Source organism: Prosopis cineraria, unplaced genomic scaffold (genome assembly GCF_029017545.1).
Source record: "Prosopis cineraria cultivar Desert tree isolate PC_DT_omini unplaced genomic scaffold, ASM2901754v1 PC968, whole genome shotgun sequence".
NCBI lineage: Eukaryota > Viridiplantae > Streptophyta > Magnoliopsida > Fabales > Fabaceae > Prosopis > Prosopis cineraria.
This window is the reverse complement of record NW_026556293.1, coordinates 32,215-38,401: the sequence shown is the minus strand read 5'-3', so window position 1 is coordinate 38,401 and position 6,187 is coordinate 32,215. Positions and strand designations below refer to the sequence as shown.

Here is a 6,187-nt window from a genome sequence, read left to right as displayed (position 1 = left end):
AAAAAGATTCCAACTGACGAGTTTTCATGATATAGACATTAAGAAATGTATCCAAAAGTATCCCCTAATTACCTACCTAGCTAGTATCCTTTGCATCACTTGATGTTCTGATTATCGCAATTGATCGCTTAAGTACTGAGATATTTTTTCTATGATTTTTATTGAAAATCTGTTAAAAGATTTTTACAACCAAAGACTTTTCCAAGTCATCCCATGAGGAACCAAGTCATCCCATAAGCAAAAGACTTGGAAAGGTCTTCATCCATGTCCTAAATAAACTTTAAAATTGAAAGAACTTGTTGCCTTTTGTGGAACAACTCGACTCGATCCAGATTAGTAGAGATCCAAGAACTACAATATTAGTGCACATTAGGGGTAAAAAAAAAAAAAGGGCTTGCTTTTGAATTTGGAACTGCATGCTTGGATTTATATATTCAAAAGCGTCCAATAATTCCTTCATACCTTGTACCCTTTCGTCACAAGATGCTCTACACTATAGCAATTTCAGTTTTTTAATATTATTTGACAATGCTATGATTTCTATTGAAAATATCTCAAAGACTTCTACAGCCAGAGACTTTTCCAAGTCATCCCAAAAGAAAAGACTTGGAAAGGTCTTCATCCTTTTTGCAGATAAATTTTAAAATTGAAAACAAATAAAAAATTTATCTACAATTTCTTAATACTAACATTAATCCTTTTTCAAAAAAAAATTAATGAGTTTAGATTTTAAGACTTATCAGAACTAAAAAATAATTCATACTCTCCTTCTAAAAAATATAAGACATTTTAACCGAATCTCACCCCCAATAAAGTAGTTACTTGCTTTCAAACCAACTCTATTTTTTTATATTTATCTCTATTAAACACCCTATAATAAGTATAAAGTTATCATCAATAGGACACTTTTAGAATAAATGCAATGATTACACCTCAAAAAACTAAAAATGCTTTATATTTTTTAACATCTAATTATCAAAAAACGTTTTATATTTTTTAAACGAAGAGAGTATTTGTGCAAAGATTCTTTTAACATAAGACCAGAGTCCCAGTAATTAAAAAAAATGTCCTTTTAATTATCTATATTCCCATCTTTTTATCACCCCAATTTTTATACAGGTCAGATAATCAAATTTATAAAATTGAACTAAAAAAGTGACTTTAAAAAGATCATGAAAGAAGAAGTAGCCATAATTGCCAACTCAAGATGGATATGATCATAACCACAACTTTGGTGATTATAATCTTATTCCTTCATGGCATATTCATTGCCCACGTTGGTAGCTCCTCTCCTACACCTACGACGCCATTGATAACATCTTAGTTAACTGTGGCTCCCCCCCCTCCATTCAAGTCCATGGCCGGACATGGAGCTCTGATATCAACTCTCAACAGCATAAAGTCTCTGAAAATCCTCCATTTTCATCAGTTCAGGCCAGCACATCTTCACTCGACATCCGTTCTTCATCTATGAAGAATCTTTACATCACTACAACACGCCTTTCTCACTCTCTGAATTCACATACTCGTTTCTAGATCTCACTGATGGCCCCAAGTTTTGTTCGTCTTTATTTCTCTACCCATCTTCATACTCCGACTTTGATCGCTATTCTCTCCTTCTTCTCAGTTAAATCAGGCCCCTTTACCCTTCTTAAAGACTTCAACGCTTCACTCACCAACCGCCGACAACGACAGCAATGATGATATTCTAACGGGTAAATTCATAACCTTAGAATACTGTATCTACTACGTCCCACCTGGAATTTGAGGCTGAATGTTACCTTCATACCCAACCACCATGATGAGTCCCGATGCCTATGCTTTTATTAACGGGATCGAGGTTGTTTCTCTATGCCCACTGATCTTTATTTCACTAAACAAACTGACCACCCAGGTTTCCCTGTTGTTGGTAGTGATAGCACTCCTTACTCAATCAGATACAGCATGGCATTAGAGATGATGTACAAACTCAACGTGGGCGGCAGTCAAATCCTTCCTGATCAAGACACTGGAATGTTCCGTTATTGGGAGGATAATCAGCAATACTTGACAGTGCAAGCTCGTCGTCCGGCCAGTCTTCCAGCCGCTTACGGCCCAAAACTGAGATATAAAATTCCCAACTACACTGCACCAGACGAAGTATATAGGACTGGCCGTAGCTATGGTGCGAATGAGACTTCGGTAACGTATAACCTGACTTGGGAGTTTCAAGTCGACTCACAGTTCGATTACATGGTGAGGCTCCATTTTTGTGAGATCAACTTGCAAATTAAAAAATCTAGTGAACGAGTTTTCCAGATCTTCATTGCTGATGAACTGGCCGAACGCCGCGCTGATGTGTTCATGTGGGCTAGAGATAATCTGACTCCTTACTATAGGATTACGCAGTTTGGAAGGAGAGCGAAGATCAAAAGCTGAAGAAACGCAATATTTCCATAAAGTTGCAACCATATGATGATTGGCGAGTAAGCCTTCACATGGAAGCGATATTGAACGGAATTGAGATTTTCAAAATAAGTGATGGTGCCAATTTCAATCTCGGAGGTCCCAATCCTGACCCATGGTTCAAGCCATCTCAATTGATCCAATCTCAAAAACTGAAAAGCTCAAAGAAAACAATGATGATTTCCATCATTGTTGGTGCAGCTTCATGCTTCCTTGTGCTATCTCTTATCGTTTTTCTCATCTCCCGACGACAGAGCACCAGATTGAAGAAATCCAAAAGCAAGAGTACCCATGGTCCATCGTTATCACTGCCGTCTGGTCTATGTAGATGCTTCTCAATTGATGAGATCAAAGCAGCCACAAATAATTTCGACGATATCTTCGTCATAGGTGTTGGAGGGTTTGGTAATGTGTACAAAGGCTACATCGACAATGATACACTTCCGGTTGCAATCAAACGACTCAAACAGGGTTCGCAACAAGGGGCTCGGGAGTTCCAGACCGAGATTGAGATGCTCTCTCAACTCCGTCACCTTCACTTGGTGTCCCTGATCGGTTATTGCAACGACGGTGGCGAGATGATTCTGGTTTATGAGTTCATGGCTCGTGGGGACTCTTAGTGACCATCTTTTATGGTTTTGATTGCAAAGAACCACTTTCGTGGAAGCAGAGGTTAGAGATGTGCCTTGGGGCAGCGCGTGGACTGCGCTAACCTTCATACAAGAGCCAGCCGCAACATCATTCACCGGGACGTGAAGAGCACGAACATTTTGGTGGATAAGAAATGGGTGGCGAAGGTTTCTGATTTCGAACTGTCCAAAATGGGACCTATGGGAGTGTCTTGGTCTCACATAAGCACAGAGGTGAAAGGGAGTGTGGGGTATTTAGACCCAGAATACTACGAGACTCACCAATTGACTCTGAAGTCCGATGTGCACTCATTTGGAGTAGTGTTGCTTGAAGTATTGTGTGGAAGGCCACCCAAGGTACGTACGGTGGAGAAGCAGAAGTCAAATTTAGTGGATTGGTTCAGAAGATGCCACCATGAAGGAGTGATTCATGAGACAGTGGATCCGATACTGATAGAAAGTATAACGCCGAAGTGCTTGAAAGTGTTTAGTGACATGGCTTTAAGTTGTTTGGCTGATAATGGGAATGAACGACCATCGATGAATGCCGTGGTGTTGGGCTCAGAGTTTGCGATGAAGCTGCAAGAGAGCACGGAGGGCCCAGCGAAGGATGAGAGTAGTGGGACCTAAGAAGAGACTGAGATGAAGAAAGGGTTGGAAGATGAGGAACTGATACAAGATTCACTGGTTAGTCAATGAGATGTGGCAGTCGCTTCTAATCTGCCTTCCTCTAATATTTTTTATAATATTTAATATTTTAATCTTAATTTTTATTTTTTTAAATCATTGACTTCTACATAAAATAAAAGATATTTAAATATTTTGATATTTCAAAATAATAAAAATATGTATTTTTTATAATTTTTTAAATATAAAAGGGTGTATTTGTGATTTTTTTAAAAAAAATTATAAAAGATACAAATCTTTACTATTTTAGAACATTAAGATATCCAAATATCTCTTATTTTATATAGAAGCTACTGATCGAGAAAAAAATAAAAAAAATGAAATTGAGAAGTTGGAGCATAAATGTGCCTTCCTCTAATATCTTTTGTAATGTTCCAATTTTTTAATTTTGTTTTTTATTTTTTATCATTGACTTTTACATAAAATAAAAGATATTTGAATATTTTGATATCCCAAAATGGTAAAAATATGTATTTTTTATGATTTTTCAAATATAAAAGGGTGTATTTGTGATATTTTCTTTAAAAAATTATAAAAAATACAAATCTTTACCATTTTAAAATATCAAGATATTCAAATATCTCTTATTTTATATAGAAGCCAAAGATAAAATAAAAAATAAAAAATGAAATTAAAAAGTTAAAACATTACAAACAGTATTAGAGTAGGGGACATCAAAGGTTCCTGGCTTAAATAAGATTCTCTTTTTTAGCACATATCCTCCTGCCTGCATGCCAATTGATAAGGACCGACTTTGTTATTACAATCCTAAATCCCACATGTGTGGATATATATATATATATATACATATAAGTTTTTAACAAGATATTATTAAAATAAATATATTATTTTTAAATTATTTACCATAATTGTTGGTGTTTGTGGTAATAATGGTAATTTAATAATTACCAATAGCGCTTATCACAGTGCGTGGTAAAAATGAAATTTTAGTTTTTTATATAGTAAAAAAATAAATTGTCTCTTAGTATTTATTTCTTATTTAGAAGAATTAATTGATATTTATTTGTAATTTTTTCAGACCTTTTCGATAATTTTTTAGACTTTTTTATTTTATAATTAAGTAAAAGTCAATATTAATTTTTGTTCATGATATATAAAGCAATATTGCACACTTTATTTTCAAATGTTTTGGGGAAACATTACACACACACAAAAAAAACTTTAAGATCCTTGAAACTTATGGACCTATATTTAAAGAAAAAAATTGCCTTTTAATACTTTTTATTTTTATATGTCGCGCTATTAATAAATATCTATATCAATAACTAGCTTGTAAAGTAATTGCATCTTCCAAGAAACTAGATTGTTACTGATGTTTCTTGGGGAAAAAAAAAATGTTACTATTGTTTTCACTGTAGAACAAACGGCAATAAAAATTATAGAGTATTTTACAAAAGAAAAAAGACAGATTCGTCGTCCTCAAATACGCATACATAATGCTACAAGAAGATAAAGTCTGTCTTTTGAATATTCAAATGAATTGAATGGTCTATGTTTCCCCTATAGTCGCATCTCTCCATGAAATCATCATCAGTCATGTAAGGGATGTGACGTCCAACTTTATATATATATATATATATATATATAATGAGATTTAATTTGTATCCACTTCAACTTTCTCCCCAATATATCTTTCCTTACACAATCTCATTATTTATGAATTTTAGAGTACCAAGTATGATGGACCCCATGACACAGATGATATAGCATTAATGGTAACGAAGCTTGAGGATGCTAACCATGAGCATGGTGACATGGAAGGAGTCCAATATTTCCAATTCAACGTACCTAAAGACCCATTACAACATATTGGAGGTCCAATGACAAGAACCCGAACTAAAGCCATGAAGTAAGCCTTGTTCAGTCTTGTGTAAGAAGTTTAAGAGCTTGGAGAGCATTGGGGCACTCCTCTCAAGCCCAAAGGAGAGCATCCATACGTGTATAATGTGCTTAAGATCCAAATTCATAAAGAGTCAAGCCCAAGAGATGCAAACCTTAGCCCAATGCAAGAAAGACTATAAGTTGAGCCTCTTGCAAGCGAGGAGGCATAAAACCCTAGTGATGAAGTCAAGGATGGCGTGATTTAAATCCTTTATGATCCCTTAGTTGTTTCCTAAATTATTTCCTATTTTAATGGTCCTTTGATTTGATTTCCTATTTTGAATCTAGTCAAAGGTTAGAATTAATTATATTATTAATTTCTAAAGTTTGTAATCCCATAATTTTAGGACCATATATCCTAAATTATGTGGCTGAATATTTTATCATTATTTTATATTATTTCTTCTTTTAGTATTAGGAAATTAGGGTTTTAATTTTAAAAAATATTCTTTTCTATGAGCCTATATAAATTAGGCATGCTCCTTCTTATCAACAGAACAGAAGTTGAATAAAATTATTTATTT

At 34.6% G+C, this 6,187-nt stretch overlaps 1 pseudogene; it reads left to right on the top strand.

Annotated features, from left to right (window-relative positions):
• Positions 1 to 1,851: 1,851 nt before the first annotated feature.
• Positions 1,852 to 5,839, top strand: LOC129298936 (receptor-like protein kinase FERONIA; annotated as a pseudogene).
• The last annotated feature ends 348 nt before the right edge of the window (positions 5,840 to 6,187 follow it).